We start from the raw sequence: 19257 nt of genomic DNA on the forward strand, positions 1-19257 counted from the left end.
GCAATTGAAGAACACTTGTTTTAAGAAAAAGAATTATACAAATTATTGATAAACTTAAGAATTCTAGAAATATGATAACTATGTATGTGTGTGTGTGTGTGTGTGTGTGTGTGTATATATATATATATATATATATATATATATATATATATATATATATATATATGCCATACTTTAGAAGACAGAACATAAGACAGATGAGACAAACATATAATACAGATGAGGCTAGCTATTAACTGGCTGTTAAGAGCTCTAATTATTCTTGGCATAGATGAACAGTTTTATGATACCATGCCTTCAAGGACGATGTCTGATGCTGTGTAGAGTTGCATGTCATTGCTCCAGGTTCAAGTGGAGGAGTCTTCTTGTGTGGGCATACACTCTTGGTGTTTTCTACATGGTCCTTTGTCCATGCTGTGGTGTGATGCTGCTTTCCTTAGCTCGCTTGTAAGGCTCTTTGCCGTGTCTTCCACAATTTCATAGGCAAAAGTGTTACTCTTTCTACTTTCTAGCAGAAGAGTGTAGGCACTGAAGTTCCCTTCTTGAAGTAATGGCTGCTTCTCAGACAGGGCTCTGTCACTTGCACAAAGCTTGTCTTGGCAGAATGGATCATAGAGCTAATTCAAGGTGCCTAGCTCCAAGGCTCTATGGAGAGTAGCCTCCAGGCCAAAGAAAGTTTGTGATTTTTGCTCTGCAGAGAGTAGGGTGGTTTCTCATCCCAAAGAGAGCCGCTTGTCAGTTTTCAGTTTGCCCAAAGAGACAGAACAAATGAATGCAGATAGTTTTGAAGGAAGGTGTAACCTCTGGTGATTAGATTAGTCAGTTTCTGTTATTGCCTTATTTTGTCCATGATGTCCAGCCAGAGTTCAGTTTGCAGTAACGTAACACCTCTTTGTCTGACGGAGTCTCTGCAGAGGTGTCAGCTCAAGTTTGATTTACACCTTTGTTACTGTATCGAATGAAGTACGAGGCTGACCTGTTTGTAGAGGCTGCAGTTCAACCATTCACTCAAGATTGCAGGTGGAAGGGCAGCAGAATTTCTGTATCCCTGTTAAATCTGCTGTCTTAACGGGCCTTGTGTGCCACTACAAGCTTAGCCAAGTGGGAAGTGCTCTCTTTGTCCTACAACAGGTGGCAGGCTATATTTCAAATGGATGATGGATGTGACTGGACATCAGGCTTCCATTTGCTGTTGGGAAGACATAAATAGAAGAAATCATAAAGATGGACATCCTCTTTGGTATTATAAGGTTGGTATTATAGGTTGAGCATAAAATTCGTGTCAGTTAGGCATTCCTGCTGCTAAACCTCTCCTTGCTATATGTTGGAAATCCCATGACTGTTACTCATGATAACTGGGTGTGTAAATTTGACAGCATATTACATACAGCGTTATCTGCATCTCATGTTGACAAATCATCCAAGAAAGCTATTGAGGGCTGGTCTACCGCTGTTCAGTCCTTTACATCCTGAATGTCTGCTGCTCACTAATGCTACTGTTAGTTCAGTGCTTACAGACTCAAGGTGGTGGTGATGGTGGGACATTGTCAGGGTATGAATTCTGTTATAAATATTACAGTCAATTGTTTCATTTACTATATTGGAAATATTCAATAAATAATTGATCACATAAAGAAACCAAGAAGGGGTGAGGATCAAACGTATGCCCTTTTATAGCAGCATGCAGCAGTTTGGGCACCCTTGAGAAGAATGTCTGTTACTGTGACAAGTTAAGTGAGCAGGAGATGAACTGATCACCAAAAGGCAAAAAGTTAAAGAGGACACATTTCTTTAACATTTTAAGCAAATTAGATTTTTATTTCCATCATTCACAGGTACAAAAATACCAAAAAAATGAAAAGGTTCTGAAGCAAACGTGTTAGGCACCCGACGTCGTCCGTACTTAGTAACGCCGACCTTTGACAAGTATCACAACTTATAAATGCTTTTTGTAGCCAGCTAAGAGTCTCTCGAGTCTTACTTGGGGTATTTTAAACCATTCTGCCTTGCCTTTTGCAAGATTCTTGGGCCGTCTTGGATGCACTGCTCTTTTGAGATCTATCCACAGATTTGCAATGATGTTTAGGTCGGGGGACTGTGAAGGTCATAGCAAAACCGTCAGCTTGTACCTCTTGAGGTATGTTGAGGTATGTCGTTACAGATTTTGAGTGTATTTTGGATTGTTATCTTGTTGTAGGACCCATCCTCTAACTTCAACGTTTTTACAGATGGCGTGATGTTTGCTTCCAGAATTTGCTGGTATTTATTTGAATCAACTCTTCTCTCTACCAATGTTATGTTCCCTGTACCACTGGCTGCAGCCCAAGTCCAAATCATGTTCAATTTGATTCTCTATGGAGGTGTAGGGGTGGCATACATGTGCAAAAGCTGACCTTTGGGCACTCATCTGGACTTACAGTGCCCATAACACAGTCCAGAGGTAATTAGGAAAGCCACTGTTTCAAATCTAGAAAACTGAAGAGGAGCTTGTCTGTCTGATCTCTTGTGTTTGTCATACCACGACAGAATGGAACAAGTTAGACAATGTAAGCATGGCATAACATTCAGGTGTGTTTGGTGACTAAGTTAACCGATAGAAAAGTTGGAGCATTGCAATATTTTTTATTTACTTCATCCAAAGGTCATTAACTATATTTTTGTTTATGAAATAGCTTTGTAACAATGAGTTGTATTGGAATGCACTGAAACAACTATTAAGTGTTAATTCTCCTTGCAAGTGTGAGATATTCAGTTGATAAGGTCTGTTTTAACTCTTTGTGTCACGTGTCTCAAATGTTTGAGTTTGATTAGGTGTTTTGCACCATGGTGCAGTTATGACTCCTAAGTATTGTGAACTGTTATGAGACAATTAAAAGAAATTTAAAGCAGCATGTACTCTGCATGAACAGATAATTTTGTACTAGTGCCTTACAATTTCCTGCCACTATGGCTGTTTATGGATCTAATGCAGTGGTCTCAAACTCCAGTCTTGAAGGGCCGCAGTGGCTGCAGGTTTTTATTCTAACCTTTTATTTAATTGGTGACCAGTTTTCAGTTGTTCATTAACTCTTTTCCCTTTCATTTTAATCGGCTTGTTTTTTAAGATTTGTTCCCCTGAATTGCTTCATTTCTTTCCTTAAATGGCACCCAAACACAAATGAAATGTGAAGTGAGTGAGCCAACAGAAGACCAACTAAGTCAGGGCCTCAAACTCCAACCAATTTCACTCCATCCAGTTGCTTAATTAGGCACCAATTCTTGTCGTTAATGAAACCCATTCTTTAATTTCATGACTTGTTGTTGCTCTCATTGTGCAATAGCAGACATTTCTGAAATTGTTGATTTTCTCTTTTCTAAGAACACTGTTAAAATGATTTGTGGGCCTGAGTAAATCAACATTACTGTGACCTTCATCTTTCTTTATTCTCAGATATTGTAAGATGGATGCAGGTTAGCTGGTCATTTGTTGGCTCATTTTGTATCTCATTATTGTTTGGCAGCTAATTAAGGAAAAACGAAACAGTTGAGGGGTTCAAGTCTTAAATACCAACTCAATTACAATTTAGGTAAAAAGTTAATTAGCAAACACGTTGGCATGTTTTAGAGATAAATAATAACTAGTGTGTTTTAGACACCATAATGGAATGAAAAAATGAATAAATAAAGGGCTAAGGTTGCTGCTGAATTCGCTGTGGCTATTAATGTGCATGCTATTGGCTGTCAGAAAAGGGGGCCAAGCAGGACATGTTGAAAGTTGTCAAGCAATTGGAAAATGTGTCGTGGGCAGCGATTTTCAGTCATTTAAGTTGACATGGTCCAGTGACACAATCAGTGACTGTGGTTGGGGAAAGTGACATACCTCATGATTAGAAGTTGCGTAATGTGACATTAGCCTTAGCGAAGGTCACCAATGAAATATCACTCATCTGGGCTGAGGAACTGATGCCCCAAGAGGAAATCTACTTGGGTGTCTTTCCTACTATATCAGTTTGCTTTCCAGAGGTTAAACTGTTTGTCAGCATGGTTACCCAAACTTTTATTTATTTTATAATGCTTAGATCCAGATCACATACTACAGATTGAATTGCTGAACAAATGTATCTAAAGCTGATCTGAAGGGAATCAGAAACCCCATTCATACCTTGAAATGTTTACCAGGCCAGTCTGCTTTTTAAATCAAAATTAAAACATGGAAAATGAAAAGAATAAAAGAAATGCAGTGGAAAACATGATCTGTGAGGTGAAAAAATAATTGAAGTGAAACATGAAACTCTCCGTAGACCAAGTGAATATTTAAGGCTTTGTAAGGCTGTCACGTGCCATCATTTGTAAAGTGGTATTCACTTATTCCTTATAGCTTGAAATGGCAGGTAAAGGAGGGAGGAGGACTCCAGCTAAAGTAAGGATCAATTGCATGCTCTACAAACTTTGGCTGCTTATGACTTGGCAGCTGCTTCAGTTGCATTCCCTCTTAGGAATGCCCTCTGCTGCTTGACTGGGCACTCTAATGTCACCTTTCCTAAAGGGACTGTCCTCATGACACTTGAGTCACTTCGTAAGTCTAGTGATACTGCAAGAAGGAATGTACAAATGTGTGTGCTGACTCATCATTTTTCCTTTTTGGCAATGAGGAGTGCAACAGAATTAGGACTGAACAAGTTACACTGCCATATATAACTTCCAATCACATACACAAAATATGCCTTCTTCCACTGTTGTGCTATCACACCTGTATAGCAGGCATGATGTGTTACAATATTCTGCAGGAAGCACTTAGAGCTGCCCTAATTGTCTTTGCTTTAATGTAGATGCCCAGACTGCCATGTCCCAGAAGGCAGCGTCAGAGAGCAAAGTGAATGGACTTGTACTTGTTTGCCTTTGTCCATTACTCATTCAAAGTGGAGATAACATGCTGCTACAGTGGTTAATGCCACGGCCTCAAAGCTAATGGAGACTGAGTTCAAGTCTTAGCCAGGCAGCATCTGTGTGGAGTTTGAATGTTTTCATCACAAAAAAGTGCATGTCTTTCTTTTGGCATATCCAGAATAGCATAGATCAATGACAAAACACAGATATAACTTGTCCATCCATCCATTTTCCAACCCGCTAAATCCAAACACAGGGTCACGGGGGTCTGCTGGAGCCAATCCCAGCCAACACAGGGCGCAAGGCAGGAACCAATCCCAAGCAGGGCGCCAACCCACCACAGGACACACACACCAAGCACACATTGGGGCTAATTTAGAATCACCAATCCACCTAACCTGCATGTCTTTGGATTGTGGGAGGAAACCCATGCAAACTCCACGCAGGGAGGACCTGGTAAGCGAACCCAGGTCTCCTTACTGTGAGGCAGCAGCGCTACCACTGCACCACCGTGCCGCCCAGATATAACTTGTTTATCTTTAATTACAAATATCCATCCATCCATTTTCAATCCATATTTAAACCAGTTCAGGTTTGTGTTTGGCATGGGGGGCAAAGCCTATCCTTGCAGTAATGGACAAAAGGTAGGAACTATGACAGAAGTGAAAAATAGTCCAAGACAAGACATAATTATATATTGTGAAAGATCAGTCTTGATAAAGACAGATACGGATTCCAAGTGTCCAAAACACGCACAGTGCCCAATCACCACAATACAGCTCTGTCCTTTCTTCCTTCAGCCGCCTCCACTCCTCTCTTGCAAGCTCTGTCCCCTTTCACTCGACTGTGACTCCCCGAATAGAGTGAGGCAGCCCCTTTTATCCTGCCCTGGATGTGCTCCAGGTGCTCTGTGATGGTCTTCCGGCAGCACTTCCTAGTGTGGCGGAACTGCTGCCGTTGCACCCAGAAGCACTCCAGGCGTACATTGTTCCTGTTCCGGCAGCACTTCCTGGTGTGGTGGAAGTGCTGTTGTCTTTGACTCAGGAACCATCCAGGCACCCCACTGGTGGCAGCCATGGACGCCCCACAGGGCTGAGCTACCCATGCCCTCATGGAATCCAGGGTGGCTGTCCTCTTGCGTCCAGGGGAATATATTGCCTCTCTCCCAGTACTTCCCTGTTCCAGGCGTCCAGGTGGGGCAAGGTCCCTGGTCGTCTGCCACAATATAAAGGGGGTCAATTGGAGTAACCAATTAATCTGTCATATAAAGGAAGCCAGAAGAAAGAACACACAGTCATATGGAGAACATGCAAATACAACATAGGTGATAAAGCCAGGACTCTACAGATAGGAGGCAGCAGCACTGTTCAAATTCAATTGATCAATCATAATCCCTGTCTGAATTATACAACATAAATACTGTAACTGCTACATGCCTCACACTGGTTTAATGACCCTGTTGGCTTAGTAAGATGTTTCACCTACATGCCCAACTACTGCACCAAGTACCAAAGCACTCCCTTTCTCTCCTCATCTTTCTCTTGATAACTAGCTGGAAGAACAGAGAACAGTATTTAAGGCTTTGTTCCAACCCACCTATCGAGTCCAGACTCAAAGGGTGTACTCGTTCATGGTAGTTTTAAACCATGTGCTAATGTAAATTTGAGGTCAGAGGGTGGCACTATGTTGGCTATAATGTTCCCTAGAATCTCTACACTCTTGCACTTTCCATTGCCTTAAAATGACTTTGTCTCTAAAATAGCCATTCTTTAATGGAGAAAAGGCAGGAAGTGAAAACCAGTTCAATACAAGACAGAATTATATAAACAGGGTTTCAATTGGAGTAACCAATTAAGATATCATATATAAAGGAAACCTGACAACTAGAAGAAACCACATAGTGATGGGGAGAACATACAAATACAACATAGGGGATAAAGCCAGGGCTCTGGAGCTGGGAGGCAGCAGCACTAAACACTGTTCCACCATGTCATTCAAACTGGATTGATCAACCATAATCCCTGTCATAGTGAACTCCATTCCACTGTCATTGGGGCACATTATGAGGCTGGAGTGAGATCTGATTCTGAAGTTCAAAGTCTTAGCCACTAGGCCACACTGAATGTGAACTTTACCTGCCACGGCAGTAACCACACTGGATTTATTAATGTAGCTAGTGCACTCCACAGTCACAAATCGGGTAGATGTTAGAGCATAACCGCCCTGGGGTGCTTTCTGTACAAAGTAGTATAAAAACAGGAATTCTCCCACAGTGTAAAAACATGATATAATTTTAAATAAGGCTTTTTACTTTTTTGAGAGACTAAGTATAAACATAAGTCCAAGGCAGCTTCCGGCCTTATACCCTTTAGTGCCAGGAATAGTTTCCAACTCCCCAGACATTGAACTGAAAAGCTGCCGGATGAATAAGCATTGACCTCCTTTTAATAAGTCTCTCCTTTTTATTGCTCTGTTTAATGCTAACAGCTCCTTCAGCCTGTTATTACAATGGTAAGTTATGCCTTTTTCTTGGTCATTCTGAGACAACAAAGGTGGTGGAAGACTGGGGATTTAGGTAGCAGAACAAAGAACCAGGATGTCTGGTTCTCTAATGATGGTCAGTGTAGTCAGGTATGACAAGCCTGGGAGATTTCCCTTAGGCAAAACAACATGTTAATAATGGTTAGCATTTTAAGAAACTGGTAAATAAGAAGGATGAAAAAATCTCATCAGGTCATGTAGACCGCCAAGCATTTTGTTGAGTACAATTACTATTTTGTTGCTTTCTGTGTCCCACTCAAAGGTTCATCAGTATTTATGCATTAAATTTATGGGTAATTTTTGGCAAACCGGGCAGCACCTTCAATTATAAAATTTCAGCTTCTTTCATTTATCCAAGTTCTTCCTGAAGATTTTTCTATTTGTAAGCTGCATCACATTTTCAATTTAGAAATGCTGACAGACACAGGAGTAGACTGATGGGACAGAGGACTTATTGGGAATCTATACATGAACCAGTTTGCAAAAGTAAGAACCACATATGGACTAACGGCATCATGTCATACAGGAAGAGGTAACTGACGGGGATGCTCAATCTCACCCATCCTGTTTATCATCTGTGTTGTTTTAAAAAAACACTAAAAAACAACAAGCTGGTGTGATTTGCAGCCCATAAAGCGATAACAACAAGCAAGGAAGGACTACAGAAACAATTAAACAAATGTGATTACACATGTAAGAAGTATGGAATGAAGATAATATAAAGCAAACAAAAGTAATGTACATAATTAAGAAAAGAAAATGAAGGTGCTAATAAAAACTGTAGAGCACATCTTGGAAGACATGGGCAACTATTTGGGAAGTATGCTGTTAAGGGATGGAAATAAGAAAGAAGAAATAAAAATACATATAGCATTGGAAAAAGGAGCCTTCAATGAAAATTTAAAACTGCTAACAAATAAAATAGAACACTGAAGAAAATAATAAAAACAGCAATCTGGAATGTTGCATTTTATGGAGCAGAGACATGGACAATGACAAAAGGGGATATCAACAGATTGGAAGCATTTACACTGTGGCTATGGCGAAGGATGGAAAACACCCATTGGATGGATAAATTACCCAATGAAAACGTGTCCCCTATGACAGATAATTACGGAAGAAGAAGCTATTTTGTTTTTTTTTTTTAATAAATTATTCTACAACAGAATCCTTCTTAGGATCATTGAGAGCAAGAATGCCTTCAGTGGGACACTAGCAATTTACAGGACAAATCCTTCAGTTATTTTAATTGTGTTAGCCACATGGACAAACCATATACAATTCATAAAAAGAGTAATTGGGTCACAATGTAAACCCAGGAACCATTATGTACAACTCCACATGACTCCTGTTTATATATATATATATATATACAGTGGTGTGAAAAACTATTTGCCCCCTTCCTGATTTCTTATTCTTTTGCATGTTTGTCACACAAAATGTTTCTGATCATCAAACACATTTAACCATTAGTCAAATATAACACAAGTAAACACAAAATGCAGTTTGTAAATGGTGGTTTTTATTATTTAGGGAGAAAAAAAAATCCAAACCTACATGGCCCTGTGTGAAAAAGTAATTGCCCCCTGAACCTAATAACTGGTTGGGCCACCCTTAGCAGCAATAACTGCAATCAAGCGTTTGCGATAACTTGCAATGAGTCTTTTACAGCGCTCTGGAGGAATTTTGGCCCACTCATCTTTGCAAAATTGTTGTAATTCAGCTTTATTTGAGGGTTTTCTAGCGTGAACCGCCTTTTTAAGGTCATGCCATAGCATCTCAATTGGATTCAGGTCAGGACTTTGACTAGGCCACTCCAAAGTCTTCATTTTGTTTTTCTTCAGCCATTCAGAGGTGGATTTGCTGGTGTGTTTTGGGTCATTGTCCTGTTGCAGCACCCAAGATCGCTTCAGCTTGAGTTGACGAACAGATGGCCGGACATTCTCCTTCAGGATTTTTTGGTAGACAGTAGAATTCATGGTTCCATCTATCACAGCAAGCCTTCCAGGTCCTGAAGCAGCAAAACAACCCCAGACCATCACACTACCACCACCATATTTTACTGTTGGTATGATGTTCTTTTTCTGAAATGCTGTGTTCCTTTTACGCCAGATGTAACGGGACATTTGCCTTCCCAAACGTTCAACTTTTGTCTCATCAGTCCACAAGGTATTTTCCCAAAAGTCTTGACAATCATTGAGATGTTTCTTAGCAAAATTGAGACGAGCCCTAATGTTCTTTTTGCTTAACAGTGGTTTGCGTCTTGGAAATCTGCCATGCAGGCCGTTTTTGCCCAGTCTCTTTCTTATGGTGGAGTCGTGAACACTGACCTTAATTGAGGCAAGTGAGGCCTGCAGTTCTTTAGACGTTGTCCTGGGGTCTTTTGTGACCTCTCGGATAAGTCGTCTCTGCGCTCTTGGGGTAATTTTGGTCGGCCGGCCACTCCTGGGAAGGTTCACCACTGTTCCATGTTTTTGCCATTTGTGGATAATGGCTCTCACTGTGGTTCGCTGGAGTCCCAAAGCTTTAGAAATGGCTTTATAACCTTTACCAGACTGATAGATCTCAATTACTTCTGTTCTCATTTGTTCCTGAATTTCTTTGGATCTTGGCATGATGTCTAGCTTTTGAGGTGCTTTTGGTCTACTTCTCTGTATCAGGCAGCTCCTATTTAAGTGATTTCTTGATTGAAACAGGTGTGGCAGTAATCAGGCCTGGGGGTGGCTACGGAAATTGAACTCAGGTGTGATACACCACAGTTAGGTTATTTTTTAACAAGGGGGCAATTACTTTTTCACACAGGGCCATGTAGGTTTGGATTTTTTTTCTCCCTAAATAATAAAAACCATCATTTAAAAACTGCTTTTTGTGTTTACTTGTGTTATATTTGACTAATGGTTAAATGTGTTTGATGATCAGAAACATTTTGTGTGACAAACATGCAAAAGAATAAGAAATCAGGAAGGGGGCAAATAGTTTTTCACACCACTGTATATATATACACAGTATATTGGTGGAATTGGTTTCTTGCTGCTACTGCCTACACTGGACCAACAAATAGATCAAAAGCAAATACAATGGTACCTTTATTAATAAATGCAAGACAAGGATGAACACAGGGACACCACAGTGTACTTAAGTAAATTACAAACAAGAAATCCTGCTACATGCCTCACATGGGTTTCAAGGCTCTAGTGGTTTGGTAAGGCATCTCATATGCTTGCCCAGCTACTGCACCAAATACCAAAGCAATCCTTTTCTATAGATTAATAATGTTCTCTATTCTGTGCTCTAAAATTCCCCTTATGTTATGTTATGTGTCCGCACTGTAAGGATATTTCACTCCCTTTTAGCTTAAGGATTGCACTGCCCATTCACTTGACCACTGCCAGGCAACAACATCACCACATAACCAGTCACCAATATGTAACATTTAATCCTAAAATATCTTACAAGAGGAAAAAAGGAAGAAAATTATGATGCTACTAGAAAAGGTATTAAAGTAAGGTCAAACTTTGTGCCAAAAATAAAATAAACAGAAATAATACAATGAAATAGCCAATTTGCCAGGCCTGAGGTAAAAAAAAATTTAATCTGATTAAATGGGACATTGATCATTGTTACATGTCACTTTGGGTCCAACAAGCTATTAGTACACTGTTTTTAATTTCATAATGTAGAATAACAGTGTGGTGAAAGATTCAAGGGTGACAGGTTCAGTGCAAAGAGAACCATGAGAGATGACAGTGGAGCTCAAGCGATTTCAAGGGGATGGAAGGTGAAGAATCTGGCAAAATTAAAAGTTCTTCACATTACTTTAGTGTTGTATTATATATACAGTGCATCTGGAAAGTATTCCCAGTGCATCACTTTTTCCACATTTTGTTATGTTACAGCCTTATTCCAGAATGGATTAAATTCATTTTTTTCCTCAGAATTGTACACACAACACCCCATAATGACAATGTGAAAAAAGTTTACTTGAGATTTTTGCAAATTTATTAAAAATAAAAAAATTGAGAAAGCACATGTACGTAAGTATTCACAGCCTTTGCCATGAAGCTCAAAATTGAGCTCAGGTGCATCCTGTTTCCCCTGATCATCCTTGAGATGTTTCTGTGGCTTAATTGGAGTCCACCTGTGGTAAATTCAGTTCATTGGACATGATTTGGGAAGGCACACACCTGTCTATATAAGGTCCCACAGTTGACAGTTCATGTCAGAGCACAAACCAAGCATGAAGTCAAAGGAATTGTCTCGAGGCACAAATCTGGGGAAGGTTACAGAAAAATTTCTGCTGTTTGAAGGTCCCAATAGCACAGTGGCCTCCATCATCCGTAAGTGGAAGAAGTTCGAAACCACCAGGACTCTTCCTAGAGCTGGCCGGCCACCTAAACTGAGCGATCAGGGGAGTAGGGCCTTAGTCAGGGAGGTGACCAAGAACCCGATGGTCACTCTGTCAGAGGTCCTCTGTGGAGAGAGGAGAACCTTCCAGAAGGACAACCATCTCTGCAGCAATCCACCAATCAGGCCTGTATGGTAGATTGGCCAGATGGAAGCCACTCCTTAGTTAAAGGCACATGGCAGCCCGCCTGGAGTTTGCCAAAAGGCACCTGAAGGACTCTCAGACCATGAGAAAGAAAATTCTCTGGTCTGATGAGACAAAGATTGAACTCTTTGGTGTGAATGCCAGGCGTCACGTTTGGAGGAAACCAGGCACCGCTCATCACCAGGCCAATACCATCCCTACAGTGAAGCATGGTGGTGGCAGCATCATGCTGTGGGGATGTTTTTCAGCGGCAGGAACTGCGAGACTAGTCAGGATAAAGGGAAAGATGACTGCAGCAATGTACAGAGACATCCTGGATGAAAACCTGCTCCAGAGCGCTCTTGACCTCAGACTGGGGCGACGGTTCATCTTTCAGCAGGACAACGACCCTAAGCACACAGCCAAGATATCAAAGGAGTGGCTTCAGGACAACTCTGTGAATGTCCTTGAGTGGCCCAGACTTGAATCCGATTGAACATCTCTGGAGAGATCTTAAAATGGCTGTGCACCGACGCTTCCCATCTAACCTGATGGAGCTTGAGAGGTGCTGCAAAGAGGAATGGGCAAAACTGGCCAAGGATAGGTGTGCCAGGCTTGTGGCATCATATTCAACAAGCCTTGAGGCTGTAATTGCTGCCAAAGGTGCATCGACAAAGTATTGAGCAAAGGCTGTGAATACTTATGTACATATGATTTCTCAGTTTTTTTATTTTTGATACATTTGCAAAAACCTCAAGTAAACTTTTTTCACGTTTTCATTATGGGGTGTTGTGTGTAGAATTCTGAGGAAAAAATGAATTTAATCCATTTTGGAATAAGGCTGTAACATAACAAAATGTAGAAAAAGTGATGCACTGTATCAAGGAAATACAAGTTAATAATCTACTTTCTATTAAGTATCATGTATGGCTTGTTAAACATGCTGTTTATGATAAATCCAACTCAGTCTGTACACTACCATTATGATTATCTCACAGTGGGAAGGAAAATCGATTAAAAAAAAAACTGGCCACAAAAAAATAATTATTTCACTGAATACAGTTAGGTCCATAAATATTTGGACAGAGACAACTTTTTTCTAATTTTGGTTCTGTACATTACCACAATGAATTTTAAATGAAACAACTCAGATGCAGTTGAAGTGTAGACTTTCAGCTTTAATTCACTGTGGTGAACAAAACGATTGCATAAAAATGTGAGGCAACTAAAGCATTTTTTTAAACAAAATCCCTTCATTTCAGGGGCTCAAAAGTAATTGGACAATTGACTCAAAGGCTATTTCATGGGCAGGTGTGGGCAGTCCGTCATTATGTCATTATCAATTAAGCAGATAAAAGGCCTGGAGTTGATTTGAGGTGTGGTGCTTGCATGTGGAAGATTTTGCTGTGAGCAGACAACATGCGGTCAAAGGAGCTCTCCATGCAGGTGAAAGAAGCCATCCTTAAACTGCGAAAACAGAAAAAACCCATCCGAGAAATTGCTACAATATTACGAGTGGCACAATCTACAGTTTGGTACATCCTGAGAAAGAAAGCAAGCACTGGTGAACTCAGCAATGCAAAAAGACCTGGACGTCCACGGAAGACAACAGTGGTGGATGATCGCAGAATCATTTCCATGGTGAAGAGAAACCCCTTCACAACAGCCAACCAAGTGAACAACACTCTCCAGGGGGTAGGTGTATCGATATCCAAGTCTACCATAAAGAGAAGACTGCATGAAAGTAAATACAGAGGGTGCACTGCAAGGTGCAAGCTACTCATAAGCCTCAAGAATAGAAAGGCTAGATTGGACTTTGCTAAAGAACATCTAAAAAAAGCCAGCACAATTCTGGAAAAACATTCTTTGGACAGATGAAACCAAGATCAACCTCAACCAGAATGATGGCAAGAAAAAAGTATGGAGAAGGCGTGGAACAGCTCATTATCCAAAGCATACCACATCATCTGTAAAACACGGTGGAGGCAGTGTGATGGCTTGGGCGTGCATGGCTGCCAGTGGCACTGGGACACTAGTGTTTATTGATGATGTGACACAGGACAGAAGCAGCCGAATGAATTCTGAGGTGTTCAGAGACATACTGTCTGCTCAATTCCAGCTAAATGCAGTCAAATTGATTGGGCAGCGTTTCATGATACAGATGGACAATGACCCAAAACATACAGCCAAAGCAACCCAGGAGTTTATGAAAGCAAAGAAGTGGAAAATTCTTGAATGGCCAAGTCAGTCACCTGATCTTAACCCAATTGAGCATGCATTTCACTTGTTGAAGACTAAACTTCAGACAGAAAGGCCCACAAACAAACAGCAACTGAAAGCCGCTGCAGTAAAGGCCTGGCAGAGCATTAAAAAGGAGGAAACCCAGCATCTGGTGATGTCCATGAGTTCAAGACTTCAGGCTGTCATTGCCAGCAAAGGGTTTTCAACCAAGTATTAAAAATGAACATTTTATTTTCAGTTATTTAATTTGTCCAATTACTTTTGAGAACCCTGAAATGAAGGGATTGTGTTAAAACATGTTTTAGTTGCCTCACATTTTTATGCAATCATTTTGTTCACCCCACTGAATTAAAGCTGAAAGTCTGCACTTCAACTGCAGCTGAGTTGTTTCATTTAAAATTCATTGTGGTAATGTACAGAACTAAAATTAGAAAAAAGTTGTCTCTGTCCAAATATTTATGGACCTAACTGTATATTAAAGTAAGCAAGCAAGCAACAACAAATCCAAAAACAATGAAAAATATTGCAAAAAAGATCAATTTCAAAAAAATATAAAAATCTCAAAATTACAAACAAATAATGAAACAAATTAAAAAAACTAGCCAAATAACAACAAAAGACTATTTGGATAAAGCAAATAAAGCTACAAGACAGAAGCTAAGGGCAAGCCCCTTGTAAAATTCCAACATGTTTCTCAGTTTAAAAAGTATTACAGACTTGATATTCATAATTATTCATGACAGCTCTTTTGACTGTTTCAGTTTTAAGTGTCTGACCTACAAGCATATGTTGGAATGTTGCAATAGAGGAATTTAAACAGGACATTTCTCCTCCTCTTGCATTTAGTCAGCATAATACAATAACAAGGAAAGAATACAAATGCTGCTAGTTGCTCCTTTGTCTTTGTCATTGGAGATAATTAGCTGCCTGTCCACTACCTTTACAGTATTACTGAAACACTACTGTAAGAAAATGAGCAATACATTATCGCTGTTCCTTCATATGTCTACTTATCTTCATTGCCATTTGTCCATCTGCGACATTCCCCTTCTGTGTTTGCGATGCTGGGAGAGCAGGCCAATATGAGAAAGCCAGACCCGAGGGGACGATGGGCAAGGAAATTGCCCCCCAGGCACAGTGGGTTGGTTTTTATGGTGATGTCTTGCCATTCTGTTCTTTTGTTGAAGTGTCCGTTGTTGTTCAAAGTGATGGACTCCTTCATTTATTGTCTGTCTCCAAAGTGCGTGATCCTCAGCAAGTGTCTCAAGCTGCATGTGTGCAATGGAGCAGACCTTGAGAGAATGCTTCAAGTAGTCCTTCCAGTGTTTTTTGGTCCATCTTGAGGTTGTGATCCTTCAGTGAGTTCACCATACAGGACCATCCAGGGAAGCCAAGACTCATTCCATTCAGATAACATGCCTGGTTCAGCAGAGGACATAGTTGGAGCAGCATGGCCTCAATGCTAGTCAATAAGCAGTGTTCCAGAATTTTAATGTGTGAAACCCTGTCCTCCCAAGTGATACCCAGGATCTTCTGGAAGCAGCGGATGTGGAATGCTCTAGTGCACGGATTTACTTGTGGTAGGGAGTCCAGGACTCGCATCCATAAAGGTGTGTTGTTATACATACCATGTAATATACCACAACCTTGGTTGCCATGCTGAGATTTCGGTTACAGAAGACGCGCTTGCATAGGCGGACGAATGCAGAGGAGGCTAATTGGAGGTGGTTTGCAATCTCTTCATGCACAGCGGCATCACTAGACCAGAGCAGGGTAAGGGTGCGTTCCCCAGTGTCTTGATCTCCACTGGAGGATCTCTGTGCTGGAAGGTAATCTGAAGTGTCAGTGTCTTAGAGGTGCTAATTTCCTGGCCTATCCAAGAATAGGCTGAGTGTAAGGACTCAACAGTCCTCTGAAGTCTTTCCGGGTGAAGAGCTATGCTGGCAACATAGTCGGAATACTGGAAGTCATAAAGTATTATTGAGGAGGTTTTTGATTGGGCTGACAATCTTCGGAGGCTGAACAAATTGCCATCCAGTCGGTACCGGATCTACACTCCATCAGAGGTGTCCAACGCATTTCTGGAGAGAAGAGTGATGGCAACAAGGTATACTGTATGTTGAGCAGCCCTGGAGCCAGGACACAGCCTTGCTTGACACCAACTGTGATTTTGAGGGGCACAGATGCTTCCCTGCCAACAAGGACCTTCGCCCTCATTCCCGCATGGAAGAGATGGAGCATACTGAGGAATTTTGGGAGGACATCCAAACTTAATGAGTACTTCCCAAAGCATCCCACAATTGACCGTGTCAAATGCTTTCTCCAAATCGATGAAGACAAAGCTGATGTACAGTTTACAATACAATACAGTTTATTTTTGTATAGCCCAAAATCACACAGGAAGTGCCGCAATGGGCTTTAACAGGCCCTGCCTGATGTCTCACTGGTGTTCCTGAGCCTTCTCTAGGAGTTGGCGGATGACAAAGATCATGTCAATTGTGCTGCGCTTCGGACAAAAGCCAACTTGCTTCTCTGTCTGCAACGTGATGAAGTAACTGGAGAAGCATGACACAGCCAAGGATTTTCCCAGCAACATCCAGCAGTGAAATATCATGGCTGTTGCCACAGTCCGATCAGTCCCCCTTCTTCTTGTAGATGGGAAAGATGGTAGCATGTTTCCATGAGTTGGGAATTTTGCCAAGCTTTCATCCCAGAGTGAAGAAATCGGTCAATTTGACAAGAAGATGAAGTCCCCCATATTTATATATTTTGGCAGGTATAGTGTCTTCACCAGCAGCTTTCTTGTTCTAAGTTCTTGGATAGCAGTTTGGATTTCATGGAGAGCTGGACATTCATCTAGTTCACGGGCCTAGTGGAGTATGGGGATCCAAGATCTGTTGCTTGTCTTTGAGGAGTGTCGCACCATCTTCAGTCCGGACTGGAGCTACATTACGTTGAGAAGGACCATAAATTCCTTTCATGGCATTGTAGAACTCGCAAGTCTTATTTTCATTTGCATAGCATTGGATCTCAGTGGCCTTGTTAGCCCATCAGTTGTTCTGAATTTCACGGAGCCTACGTGTGTAATTAATGTAGTTTTTTTTCACTTCTACAGGAGAGAAACGGATGACGGATTTCCAAGATGAGCTTGGAATGCTGTGTTCTTGGCCTCCAGGAGTGGGGTAATGTTGTCTGTGGTCTCCTCAAATCAGACTGAACTCATCCCCTTGGAGAATGGGGGGCTGCAGGGCTGTGAGCAGTGAGGTCCACAGTTCATCAATGTCAGGTTTGGTAGTCAAGATGTCATCCGTGGATGGTAACTGGATGTGTTCAAGCTGCTTGTGAAGATGACCTGTCAGTGCGTTTCTGGTGTCAACGGTTGCGAGGTATGCAATGTTGAGGTGTGACGTGGGGAATTGTATTCTGAGGGGATGGACCGGGCAAGTCTATGGCCTGTCCTGCATTCTGCTCCTCACATTGCTCATGTGATCAAGACATCCTGGAGAGCACACCGATGGACAATCATATAGTCCAGGAGGTGCCAGTTCTTTGATCCAGGATGCATCCATGTCGTCTTGTGTTTGTTGGGGAACTGAAACATTGTGTTGGTAATGAACACTTGGTGCTCCGCACAGATCGATAAGAGGCGAAGTCCATTAGCGTTCGTGTTTCCAGTTCCATGTTTCCCAATCACATTATTCCAAACATCAGAGCTTCTTCCAACTTGTGCATTGAAATCTCCAAGTAAGGCGTATGGCAGGAACATTTTGAACTGCTTTGTCAAGGGAAAGATAGAAGTTGTCCTTTTCTTTCTCTGTTGAATCCAGTGTAGGAACATATGTGCTAATGATTGTCATATGAGAGCCTTTCGGCAGTGGAATACACATGATCATTAAGTGCGAGCTGATGCTAACAGGGAACTCTGGGATTTTCAGGAGAAGTTCATTCTTGACAGCGAGGCTAATTCCATGAATCTCTGACTTTGGTTGGCCTTTCCAGAATAATGTATATCCAGCAGTGGTTTCAGTGATGGATCCTTTATCAGCGAGATGAGTCTCACTGAGGGCCCAGATGTTCACCTTGCTGCGTTGGTGCTCTGAGGTTACAAGGGCTGTTCTCTGAGGTGGTCGGTCAGTAGTGGTTGAATCCATGAGTGTGAGAACATTCCGAGATGCTAGGATAAGAGATTTTGTAATTTTTCAACCATGTGTAGAAGGGATGACTCACCAGGTGCAGTTTCTTGGCCGAGTACAGATGGGACAAGCTTTGTTTAGGACACGTATTACTGTCCCCTCATCATCATGGGTAGGAAGTGCTATCCTTGAAAAAGGCTGTGTAGTCAAGCCGGCAGGACACGGACGAGGCACTTGTCCCAGGAGTGCCTCTGAATGGCCATCACCCCAATGCCACCATGCTAAGAACATACACCATCACTCAATGGTAGTTCTCTTCGTCTGTTGCCCATCACCTTAGGACTTTTTATGCAGGAGAAAGGATGAGGAAGACGGATGGAAGGAAGAGCCTGTGCAAATGAGTTGTTGATATTGGTGGTAGTGAGGGTGTGCAGTGCTCAATCACACTGCTTCACTTCCTGACGGGAATCCACAAGGCAAGCCAGGTGCAAATGAAGAGGTATGGCAGGAATCTGCATGACTTTGGATAGACCCTTGGTGGGAGACGGGTGTGGGTGGTTGAGTCAGTCTTAGTCAGGCCCTCACCTCTGACATTGCCACAATAGGTGGCCCTATCAGGTGTACACAACTCCCGATGGCATCGCTCGGGATCATTGAATCATACAAACCACTCTGCAACGTTAAGGCTCTGACTAAATGGAGGGGAAATTAAGAAGAAAACCAAAGTGAAATTACAGAATTAATAAGCACATATTGATGACCTTTCATGAAACATACCAGTATGAAATATCCATAATCCATTGAGAGTATAGCCAGTCAAGGGCTCACCCTGTAACTTTATTTAATTTATGCCACAGAAATATAATTGTTTGTTTGTGTCTGAACACCTATACATTAAATTCTGAATAAAGACAACCATGTGAACTTGGTAAGAAAAAATTTGTACTT

The sequence above is a fragment of the Erpetoichthys calabaricus genome, chromosome 10 (assembly GCF_900747795.2).
Source record: "Erpetoichthys calabaricus chromosome 10, fErpCal1.3, whole genome shotgun sequence".
Taxonomy (NCBI): Eukaryota; Metazoa; Chordata; class Cladistia; order Polypteriformes; family Polypteridae; genus Erpetoichthys; species Erpetoichthys calabaricus.